A 12,787-nucleotide genomic window follows, 5' to 3' on the forward strand; every position below is an offset into this window, starting at 1 on the left:
TAGGTCTGTAATTTTCTTTTTTGTGGTTTCTCTGTCTGATTTGAATATCAGGGTGATCTTTGTCTCATAGAAATTGTTTGGGAGTATTTCTGTTTCTTCAATTTCCTGGAAAATCTTAAAAAATGTTGGCAGTAGGTCCTCTTGAAAGGTTTGAAATACTTCATTAGTGAATCCATTTGGGCCTGGGCTCCTGTTTTTGGGGATATTTTTGATTATCATTTCAATTTCCTTGTAGTGATGGGTTCGAGTTTTCAAAATATTCTTGGTTCAGCCTTGGGAGGTAATTGGAATCCAGTAATTTATCAATTTATTCAAGATTCTCTCATTTCCTGCTTTAAATATTCTCAAAATAATCTCTGATGATCCTATGGATTTTGTAGTTTCTATTATGATGTCCCCCTTTGCATTTCTGATTCGGTTTATTAGGATTCTTTCTCTTTTCTTCTTTGTGAGTCTTGCTAGTAGTTTACTGATCTTATTTATTTTCTCAAAGAACCATGTCTTGCTTTTGTTGGTCTTCTGAATTGTATTTTGGGATATTGTCTCATTGATTTCTTCTCCAGGTTTTATTATTTCTTTCCTCCTGGCTAGTTTGGACTCCTTTTCTTGGTCATTTTCCAAAATCTTGAGCTGTAAGTTATTTTTGTAGGCCCTTTCTTTCTTCCAGTTGAATTCTGGCGGAGCTATAAACTTTCCTCTTAGAACTGCTTTTGCTCTGTCCCACAAGTTCTGGTAGTTCCTCGTTGTCATTTTTTCTGGAATCTTTTTATTTCCTCTTTGATTTCTTCTCTACACCAATGGTTGTTTATTACTTCCCTCAAATAAAATATTTTCTTGCCGAGTTTTTGTCTGTTTGATCTATTGAGAAGTGAGAAAGTACTGTTGAAATCTCCATCTAGCATTGTGTTGCTATCAATGTTTTTCTTTAAGTCTATTAGAAGTTGTTTTTACGTATTTTGCTGATCTGTCATTAGGAGCATATACATTGAGGAGGGTGAGTTCTTTCTGATGTACAGATTCCATGATCATTAAGAAATGACCTTCACTGTCTCTTATAACCTTTAGCCTGAAGTCCATGTTGTCTGATACTAGTATTGCCACTGCAGCTTTTTGGAGGTGTTCTTTTCTTGAAGAATCATTTTCTAGCCTTTGACTTTGAGCCCATGGTTGCTTTGATTATTCAGATGTGTTTCTTCCAGGCAGCAGCATGTTGGGTTCAGTTTTCTATTTCATCCTGCCATCCTGTGCCTCTGAATTGGTGCATTTAGTCCATTGACATTGAGAGAGATCATTGTGATGGGGATTTTTGCTATCTTTATGTCGAAATTTGGAGTACTTGTGGGGCTTGTCTTAGCTTAAAGTAGCCCTGTTAATTCTTAATGCAACAAAAATATGGAACACTTTACAAGTTGGCCTGTCATCTCTGTGTAAGGATCATGCTAATCTCTATATCATTTCAATTTTAGTATATGTGTTGCCAAACTGAGTATAAGAGCTGATTTTTCCCCTATTTTTCTCTTCTGATTTCTTTGAGTTTTGTCCTTACTCACTCCTATGGCAGACAGTGATTCCCAATCTAGGAAGGTATTTCAAAGCATCTTGAAGTGATAAATTTAGAACATTAATGTCCCAGAAGGAAAAGTATGGTTTTTACCATATTATCTTTTACCATACCCAGGGCATCAGTTTTGCAAAATAATCCTTTTGGAAGATGGAGAATCAGTGTTGTTTAATGCTCTTCCCTGAAATCTTCATTAAGAAAATTAAACTGGAGCCTTTTGCTATTCTCACCTCGGTCCCGTGTACATCTCCAGAAAACGGTGGATGGCGTTGTCCGCACCTTGACCACCTTGAAAGTAAGTAGGATTTTTCTCCTGAAGGAAGAGGTGAGAAGCATATTGATGATTTCATTCCACTTTATTACAAGTTCAACTTGAAGGGAAGGTGAGACTCATGAGGCTCCTGTAAAGGACAGAAAAAGGGTCTCAATGTAATTTAATGGCCCAGACACATTAACAACACAGATGACTCAAAGTAACCTGTGTGCATCTTTGTGTGTATAGTGAGTTTTATATCTACTCATAGTGATTCTCAGTCATTCCACATGGGCAAAACAGACCTGTAATTAAAAATCTAGTTCTCTGAGCAGAATGAGCTTTCTTAGGTGATTGAACATGTGTGTAATATTTTATTACTAAGCACATACAACTGTTTGAATGATGTGTACTTTTCGATCAAAATTTAAGTCCAAATATCTCTGAAATGGCAGTCTCCTGATGCCGCACCTGGCTTTCCTCACTGGGGCCCCTTGGAGGGGGTGGGTTGAGTTTCCCTCACCACCCCGAGCAGAGACCTGGCAGCTGAAGATCTCTGCAACCAGCCATAGTTATGCTTAAGACCACTCTCACCACACTTGAAGGAGCCTCATGCATGAAGGAACTGGCAGAGGAACCCAGGTGTGCGGGACACGGGGCTGAGATATTCAAGACTGCTCGGACCATGAATGGGCCTCCTCCATCCAGATCCCCCATCTTCCAGTAGCTAAGTGTTACACCCACGGACTGCCTCTGGAGCCATGTAATCCCATCAATGGCCAAGATCCAGATACTGGATCTTGTTGATAAGATAACAACTCATATTGTCCAGTTCTCTTTCTCGGAGAACATGGCAGGTTACCAAGCGTATCTTGCCTACATGGCAGAGACTGGCAAGTTACCCGTGGTGTGTTCTATATGCCAAAACCCAGTAACAATGAAGTATCTCATTTCCCTGACCGTGAAAAAACCTCCAATGTGGCACTTGCTAAAATCTCAGGGCTAGGACGAATGGAGATGTAACTGGTGCATGATACCAGTATTCCTCCCACCATGCCCCCAAACATGCCTTTGTGGCAGGGCATTCTCTTTTGTTCTCTGGGGCCATGGCATGCCAGAGAGCCACTCGTGGTGGGCAACTCATGGTCTTGGCTGGCAGGACGAATGGGCTGGTTTTACCCCTCACCCCCAATCCCACGAGGCCGTAGTTGCCCTGTCACCCTAGCTCATACCTGGCTGTCCAATAATCTCTGAGGTGGTGGGCATCGTGCCGCCAGGGGGGAGAAAGGCAGAAGCGACAAATACCCTTTCCCACCTGAGGGAGAATGGTGCCGTAGCTTAATGCATAGTTTAGTCACTTTTCTGCCAAAAGCCTCTGGGTTCCGAATTGGATCCACGTGCCTCTGGTGCTGTGGTCATGCCGGATAGCCTCTTGTGGGGGTCAAATCGTGATCTTGGTGGGGCAGAAAGAATGGCTCTATGGCCTACTTTTGGCATGCATCTCCCACCCAGAGCGGGTCCTCCAAATACCCTTTAGTTGGTGTTCTGGCCTCTATCTGAGCTGCCTTTCCCCCCAGCATGTGATGTCGGCTTCCAAGGCCTGGAGCAAACCTCCTAGTCCTTATCACTCTATTCTTGGGTATTAGTCTCTTATTCTGTTACTTTATATTCCACAGATGAGTACAATCTTTCGATGTCTGTCCATATCTTTCTGACTCATTTCACTTACTATGTTGATCCACTTTATGCAAATTTCATGACTTCTTATTTTCTAACAGCTGCATAGAATTCCACTGTGTAGATGAAACAAAGTGTCATTAACAAGTCATCTGTTCTTGGGCACTAGGGGTTTTTTTCCCCAGATTTTGGCTATTGTGAACAGTGCAGCAATGAACATACAAGTGCATATGTCATTTCGGCTGTACTTTTTTGCCTCTCCAGGCTATATTTCCAGGAGTGATATTGCTGGGTCAAATGGGAGCTCAATTTCTAGTATTCGGAGAACCGTTCATACTGTTTTCCAAAACGGCTGAACCTGTCTGCATTTCCACCAGCAGTGAAGGAGAGTCCCTTTTTCCCCACATCCACGGCAACACCGGTAGCTTTTGTTCTTTTGGATGTGGGTCAGTTTCAGTGGTGTGACGTGATATCTCTTTGTTGGTTGTACCTGCATTTCCCTGATGATTAGTGATGAAGAGCATTTTTCATGTGCCTTTTGGCCATTTGGTATCTTCTTTGAGAAAGTTACTGTTCATTTCATCATCCCATTTTCTGATGGGGTTGCATGATTTCTTCTTGTAGAGTTCAACCAGAGCCTTGTATATTGTTGATATCAACCCCTTATTACATAGGCATTGGGTGAATATCCTTTCCCATTCTGTAGATTGTCTTTGTATTCTGGTCACTGTTTCTTTTGAGGTGCAGAAGCTACTTAATTTAAGATAGTCCCCTTTGTTCATCTCTGTTTTCACTTTTTTGGCCAGTGGCATGTTATCTTTGAAGATACCTTTAGCTTCAATGTCGTGGAGGGTTTTGCCCACCTTGTCTTCAATGTACCTGATGAATTCTGTTCTGATGTTGAGGTCTTTGACCCATTTTCATCTGACTTTTGTGCTTGCTGTTAGGTAGAGGTTTGAGCCCATTTTATTGCATGTCGCTGTCCAGTTTTTCCAGCACCGTTTGTTAAAGAAGTCTTTCTTGCTCCACTTCACATTTCTTGCTCCCTTATCAAAGATTAGATGAACATATATTTGAAGGTGTGTGTCAGTATATTCAATGATGTTCCATTGGTCGGCGGCTCTGCCTTTGTTCCAGTACCATGCTGTTTTAATTATTATCGCTTTGTAGTAGAGTTTGAGGTTGGGGAAGGTGAGGCCTCCCATCGTCTTTGTCCCAAGAATTGCTTTAGCTATTCGTGGGCGTTTGTTGTTCCATATGAATTTCAGGAGTGATTGATAAACTTCTTTGAAGCGTATTATGGGTATCTTTATAGGGATCACATTGAATTTGTACAATGCTTTGGGGAGTATTGTCATTTTGACAATGTTAATTCTCTCAATACATAAGCAGGAGATATGTTTCCATTTCTTCGTGTCCTCTTATTTTCTGTTGTATAGGTCCTTCACTTCCTTAGTTAAGGTGATTCTGAGATACTTGATTTTCTGAGGCATGACTGTGAATGGGTTGCTTTCTTCATGTCACTCTCTTCTCTCTCATTATTTGCATATAGAAAAGCCATAGACTTTTGGGTATTGATTTTATAGCCTGCAACTTTACCATATAAATCTATTGTTTCTAGGAGTTTTTTGGTAGAGGTTTTAGAATTCTCTAAATATAGTATCACATCTTCTGTGAATAGTGAGAGCCTGATTTCTACTTTTCCTACATGACTGCCCTTAAAATCTTTTTTTATATAACTCCTATTGCAAGTACTTCCAGTACTATATTCAACAGAAGTGCCAAAATGAATTTTTTTCTTTTTGGGTCACACCCTGCGATGCTCAGGAGTTATTCCTGGTTCATGCACTCAGGAATTACTCCTGGCGGTACTCGAGGGACCGTATGGGATGCTGGGAATCGAACTTAGTTTGGTTGCGTGCAAGGCAAACGTCCTACACCCTGTTTATTGCTCCAGCCCCCAAAATGAATTTTTACTAAACATTTTCTATATGTAAATTTCTATGCTAAGAACAGTGGTATAAACGGTGATATCTGAGTAATTTACAAGTAGATTATGAAGACAGATAATATAAAGAATTTCTTTGTATGAATTTCCAAAATGTGTAGCTTTTATTAAATATGTTAAGAATGAACCGGAGGTCTTGATTATACCATGAAAATGATTTCCCTGTTAGAAGTTACCCTTCTAAAATGCAATAAAGTGACATATTTTGAAAATGTTGATTATTCGTTCATTAATTCAATGAATATTTGTTAGTCTGGGGGTGCAGTGCCTCCAGGAAGTCAACCTGCACCCTCGAGGTGAGTGCATCTACAGTCTAATGGTGCCATCATGCTGCCTGATAACCCCAGATTTCCACTGTGCCTCTGGCTGGATCCCAACACCTTAGGACTAAGTTTCCCAAGAAATTAAACTCCCAAAAGATATGTGGGAGTCATGTTCACAAACCACCCCTGGCTCAGCTATACAAGCTAATGTATTGGTCTTGCATAAGTGACCCATAAATAAATCTTGAAAGAGATCAAAAGTCACAGTTAACCTTGGACCTGCACAGGGCAGAACATACTAGGGTAAATCGGAGGGAGGCAGGTTAGTTTGTTGCCCACGCAACCAGAACTCAGGGCAGCCACTTGCTCCCACAAACCAAAATCTCCACCATGCCCTAGTCTCTTTACATTGACTCAGGATGGATTTCACTGAAATATAACAGCTGAAATTTCGGATATGCGGGTTTTGTGACTGAAATCTCTAGGCTTTCTCTGAGTCAGGATGGGCAGCCCACCCTCACTGCCCTGTACTTATGGAAGCCGCAGCAGTCATGTCCATACCTCAAAGCAACTCCAGCCTTACCTTCCTGATAAAAATACTCAATTCCGGGGCTGAAGCGATAGCACAGTGGGTAGGATGTTTGCCTTACATGCGGCAGACCCGGGTTCGAATATCAGCATCCCATATGGTTCCCTGAGCTCCGCCAGGAGTAATTCCTGAGTGCAAAGCCAGGAATAACTCCTGAGCATCGCCGGATGTGACACCCCCAATAAAAATACTAAATTCCTTGAACAAACATGATGACCTCTTAGTACCTGTATGAGAACAATAATGCAAAAAATTAAAAGGAGAGAGAAAGAATTTAAAGAGCCTGCCATAGAGACAGGCTGGGGGTGGGGTAGGGTGTTGGGGGATGTTGTAGGGAACCAGGGACATTGGTGGTGGGAAATTTACACTAGTGGAGAGAAGCATGTTGGATCGTTGCATGACAGGAAGCAAATTATGAATAGTTTGTAATGGTCTATCTCACAGATATTCAATAAAAATTTAAAAATATATATCCTTAATTGGTAGCTCAGACTATTGATAGAACTTTGAAAACCAGCATATCTATTTTTGTGTTCTCAGTAGGAAAAAAAATGTTACTCACCTGTGTGCCAATAGCTTGAAGAATGCTAAACCGAAAGATACATCAATGCTTGTCTCTGGCATGAATACTGTAATTTCAGGTATGTTATGTTTCAGAATCAGTTCATGGACAAGAAGTCAAGAGAAGCAGTGGCAAAGAGCAACAATGTTGAATGGATAATGTTTGAGGAGCTTGCAAGGGAGACTAAAGATTTGGCATGAGAAGAGGGAAAAAAACGAAGAGTTAAGTATTAATAAGTATCATGACAAAAATGCAAGGGAGGACATTTTTTGGCAATCGTCACACTCTGTTGAGCTTTTGGTGAGGATAAGTATTAGAAAGTATCTTTCCCATTTAGTGGTAAAAAGGAAACTTTGATGGGTGCATTTAAAAAAAATTACTTTAATAATTAGAATCACCAAGAGATACACATTTACAAGGTTGCTCATAATTGAGTTTCAGTCATATAATGTTCTAGCACCCTTCCAGTAAAATGGGGGTGTTTTTGAAGGAATATCCCTGGTGCGAAGACTAGGGCATCTGAATCTTAACACATTTCACCAAATATATGATCTGTACTCACATGATTTACACTGTCTCCCCTGATCTTTGATTTACGTTTTCATGCAATATTTCCTTGTGAAACTCACCAAAAGTGAGGGTCCCTATTTAAGACAAGTACATGTTTCTCTGACATTATATATTTTTTGGTTGCTGAGAGAGTCTCTAAAGCAATGCTCAGGAGGTGTGGGGGCCCCACAGGCAATTCTCAGAAAACGTGTCCATGGTGCTTGGGGTCCTCTGAGGCTATACAGTCTTTGATACTCTGGCAATCAGGTGGTGCTGGGAGTCAAATTGAGAGCATGTGAGACAAGTGCCATAAGCACTACACTATCTCCTGCGGCCCTGGTTATTAGATTTATGTCAGCATTTCGAAGTCCTCCCTTTTGTCAGAAAGCAGAAACTTGTGCAGGAGAAAGTGGAAGAAACCTTAGGGTTTAGCTAGGTTGACTGAGTAGATGGTGATACTATTAAGATTGGAACATAAAGTAAAAATAAAACAAGAGAAAGATCTAACAATAGCAAACAGGGCTATATTACTCAAAAAGTTTAGAAACAGGCACATTGGCAAGTAGTTTTAAAAAGCATCCAGGAGAGAATATAGTATTGTGAGTGAACGAATCTACTCTATGGATTCATCTCATCCTTGAAATGGAAAAGGACAATGTGTTACAGTTACAAATTTACAAATAAGATATATACCATCATATATTTCATCATATATTTCTGCTGTGTTCCTATGCTTTACCAAGTATTATTCTAATTTTTAAATTTACTTTAATCATTAAAAGAGTATTTCTCTACATTAATCTTTTTAATGAAATATTTCATTAAAAATGTTTTTTAAAAATTTTATTTAAAATGTTTTATTAAAATGTTATTTAAAAAGAAACATATGGGCCACATAGTTAGTGCAATTTGTAGAGGGTTTGTATGCAGCGAATCTGAGTTCAATCCCCAGAATCCTGAGCCTTCCAGAAGTGATCTCTGCATACAGAGTCAAAAGTGAGCCCGGAGCACATATGGGTGCGCTCCCTTCACCACAAAAAAGGAAGAAAAGAAAAACATATAACTCATACTTGAGTAACATAGAGGTTAAGGGTGCTAATTCCTGTATAATTTTTGAAAGCCCCCAAAATTATTAGATAGTTTGCTATTGACCAAGAAGATGGTTTTTTAATAGTATTTACTTACATTGTCTAAGTAGTGATATGTGTGGTATAGAAATCTGTACATTGTGATACATTTTAAAAAATTATAATGCATTTTACAATGGACTTTATAATACATTTGTATTTTATAGTAATAAGTGATAAATTATATTTCTGCTTTTGTGGGGTATTTGGGCCATAGTATGTGGTGCTTGGGACTTCTGACTCTGTGCTCAAGGGTCATTCCTGGTGGAGCCAGCCATTAATTTGGGTTGACTGTGTGCATGGTAATTGCTTTAATCCCTATACTAAGTCTGGGGTCCAATCAAATAAATTATCTGAATATATTTTATACATTCATGGCATACTTTTTCTTAGATTCTTTGATATATCTAGGATATATTGATCATCTTTAGGAAAAGATATTACCTGATTTTTAAATATTTGTAATTTGTGGGGAAATTTTAATTTCTCATGTTAATTTGTGCTCTTTGTCTACTAGTGAGCTTGAAAATTGCTCTTGTGTGGTACTACATGGAAAATAGTATGCTAAGCGAAATGAGTCAGAAAGAGAGGGACAGACATAGAAAGGTTGCATTCATCTGGGTAACATAAAGTAACAAAATAAGAGACTAACAACCAAGAACAGCTGTGATAAATATCAGGTTGTTCACTCCATGGCTTAGAGGCCAGCTGCATTCTCTAGGGGTAAAGGCAGTGCAGATAGAGAAGGGAGCACCCAATAAAGGGTGCTGGGAAGATCTGCCCAGGAAGGGAGATGCCTGCTGAAAGTAGTCTAAGGCCCGAACAGGATTGCCACCCAATGTCTCTTCTGCAGACCACAGCACCCAAAGGGAGAGACAGAACAAAAGGGAGTGCCCTACCAAAGAGGCAGGGTGGGATGGGGATGGGGGTTGGGAGGGATACTGGGATTGTTTAGAGTGGAGAATGGGCACTGGTGCTGGGATGGGTACCCGATCATTGTATTACTGAAACCCAAGCACAACAACTTGTAAGTCTACAGCTGTACCTCATGGTGTTTCACTAATGAAACAAAAAAAATTTTAAAAAAGGAAATTGCTCTTGTGTTTACTAGTCATTTACACTTCTTTCAATACAGATTATATGATCATGGTTTATGCTTATTTTTTCTATACAATTTTACTAGCTAAATACTGATTTATTTCACAGCACTAATTTATTAAAAACATTCATACAATGCCTATCATATTAATTCCCAGAATTTGTTGGTTTTACTTGTTTTTTGATCACGTAATTTGAATTTTAAATTTTTCTTTCAGATTCTAAAATTTTGACACAAATGAGCATACGTTTTTCTTTATCTTCTACAGTTTTAAACTGAGAACAACTGTTTGTTTTGTACAAATAAGACACCTGTGCATTTACAAGCGGTAGGGCGTTCGCCTTACAAGCGGCCAACATGGCCGACCCGAGTTTGATTCCTCCGCCCCTCTCGGAGAGCCTGGCAAGCTACCGAGAGTATTCGATATGCCAAACACAGTAACAACAAAGTCTCCAATGGAGACGTTACTGGGCCCGCTCGAGCAAATCGACGATCAACGGGAGGGCATTTACCTTTACCTTTACCTTTATATTTACATTTTAACACATCTCGATTCATCTACAACTTATCATAGTAAATGTTGTCATATTGAAAGAAACCACCATTTTTTTTCAATCATAGCACTGTAGCACTATGCTCCCGCGATGCATCAATTTGCTCAAGCGGGAACCAGTAACATCTTACAAGAAATTGTGAGACTTGTTGCCACTGGTTTTGGCCTATAGAATACGTCATGGCTAGCTTGCCAAGCTTTTGCTATATGGACAAGATACTCTGGGTAGCTTGCCGGGCAGAGGAATCGGATTCAGGATTGGCCTCCTGCAATGCAAATGCCCTACCCGCTGTGCTGTAAACCTTATCTGAAATATACTAGTAATACCAAATGTTGTTTCTTTAACAGTGCAATATAAACGATTATTTCGTAATTTTCTTGATGTGTTAATGAAATAGCTAAGCTCTTGAGTATCATGGGAGCATTTTTCTAACACAAGAGTCTGACGAAGGAGAAACTGTTATAACCGTCTTGTAGGATTCCATCTCCCTAGCCTGCTTCATTCTACCCCGCTCTCTATCCAATCCGGTCTTCTTCTTGGGATTCTGACCTCCTGATTGGCTAGCCTCTACCTTTCAACTGCCTACTTTATGACATCATTCTCCCACCAAACCAACCACCAACTGGTAGAATCTTGGGGGTCCCATGTAGTTGTTTGTAAACAAATTTGAATCATCATGGCAAGTGACGAGTGACCAATGACGAATCACCAGTGAGCAGTCATCTGTACTGAACACTTTCGGTCTTAAGCCGCTTCAGTGTTCAGACGTACTCTCGTACCGTCTCCTCTTCTCGTCTACCTTTCATCGGTATTTCCTCTTCTCTGACCATGGCAGGTAAAGAATAATACATTTCAATGCTTTTTATTAGATATATCCTCCCTAAACTTAGCAGTCAAGTAAAAACAACATGTAGTAATGAAAGAAAGTATTCAAGTAGAATTTTATAAGCCTCATTTTAGCTTGACTTGGACATTTGCTGTGTGATTTTTGACATTGGCTTTCGTTCTCTCATATACAAAGTGCTTTTCCTCATTGATTACATTATATTTTAGAAATATTTACAAGCTCAAATACACATATATATGTATGAGTGTTGATTCTCTGTGTTTCTTTTTGTTTTTAATAGAGAATTTTACATAATATCCATTGAAAAAATATAAATCAGAGACAGTATTTTGACAGAAACACAAAATGTAGATGCTGTGGAAAACTGTTAATATATACTAGCATGTTTTCTCTGTAAAGGTCTCTCCACTTGTATATACTTCAGTAGTTTAAATATAGTGCTATTACACAGTAATAATCATTTATCTTTGAGTTTTCTATTTAAACCAGGTAATAAGAAAATATGGGGCATGGGGAAAATGTGGAGTGCTGAGCGGTAGAGAGGCAAGCCCTCAAAGGTAAGAAAGTTTGGGATCACTTTCTTCAAACATTGACCAATAGAACCAAAACGATATGAGGGAGAATAAAATAGGAAAGAAAGAAAGAAAGAATATGGACGGCGATTATCAAGGAAGGGGAAAACATTTGGACAGAATGTTGAAGAGAACCAAAGATTTAAAATCAAAAAAGAAAGAATATATATTAAATATGCTGAGATGAATACACTGAGAACAAGTCAAAGCAATTTACTTCAAAAAATGCCAGGACTAGAAAGTATACTATGCCTTGATTAGAGTACCAGTAGGAAAAGCAGTTTATCAGAAAGCCATCCTTGCTGGCTTTTTTCCTTATTATCTCTTAGAACACAGTACTTCGTACTTGACAATTTGGAATATAAACACGCTTTAGAGATGATGCTTCCCATATATAGCTAATAGTGGTTATCTAGGGGGTTTGAAGACAATAAATCTTCAATGTTTTTTTTACGTTCTGGTTTTTAAGTACACGTACAGGCAGCCTGTTAAAATTTTTAAAAAATGGTTTATTCTAACTTGAATCAGGAGAATTGATTCATTTGTGTGGTAAGTAGGTTCCAGGTTAAAGCTGCTTGTCATCTTTACAAATGTTATTTCATGTAATTTTTTCTTCCTAATATGAGAGTATTTTGATAATAGTCAACTTCTGTTTTTAGATCCTAAGAGGACATAGAAAAATCAAGTCTCACATGTCTAATTACACATTTTTGTCATATTTGTGAATTCTGAGTTTTCCTACATTAAAGATATTTTATTGGATTTTGGTGCTCATTTATTAAACATTGAGAAGAACTTTTTCCTGACTGCTAAAGATAATTCTAATCTAGGTGTTGAAAGTAAATTTGTAATATTTTATGATCACTTTTTAAATGGTCTTTGTGTTTCTTGTTTGATAAAGTGAAATCCTATGCCATTTTAACAGGTGTTGTTTGCTGGTTAATAATTCAAAGGTATTGATGAGAATAATTTTTTTTGTAACTACAAAGTTTTTTTCTGTATTTTACTCATTTAAAACATTTCTTGACTATGAAATACAATCACGTTTATTCCTATTTTCTTTTTGTTATGTAGTTACTGGTAAATCTTTTCTGTTTGATGGACTGGTACAGTGTGCACTCAAAAA

At 38.7% G+C, this 12,787-nt stretch overlaps 1 pseudogene; it reads right to left on the reverse strand.

Annotated features, from left to right (window-relative positions):
• Nucleotides 1–1,386: 1,386 nt before the first annotated feature.
• LOC130033775 (uncharacterized) lies at nucleotides 1,387–1,483 on the reverse strand (annotated as a pseudogene).
• Between the last annotated feature and the right edge of the window lie 11,304 nt (nucleotides 1,484–12,787).

The sequence above is a fragment of the Sorex fumeus genome, unplaced genomic scaffold, assembly GCF_029834395.1.
Source record: "Sorex fumeus unplaced genomic scaffold, SorFum_2.1 ptg000054l, whole genome shotgun sequence".
In the NCBI taxonomy this organism is placed as follows: Eukaryota; Metazoa; Chordata; class Mammalia; order Eulipotyphla; family Soricidae; genus Sorex; species Sorex fumeus.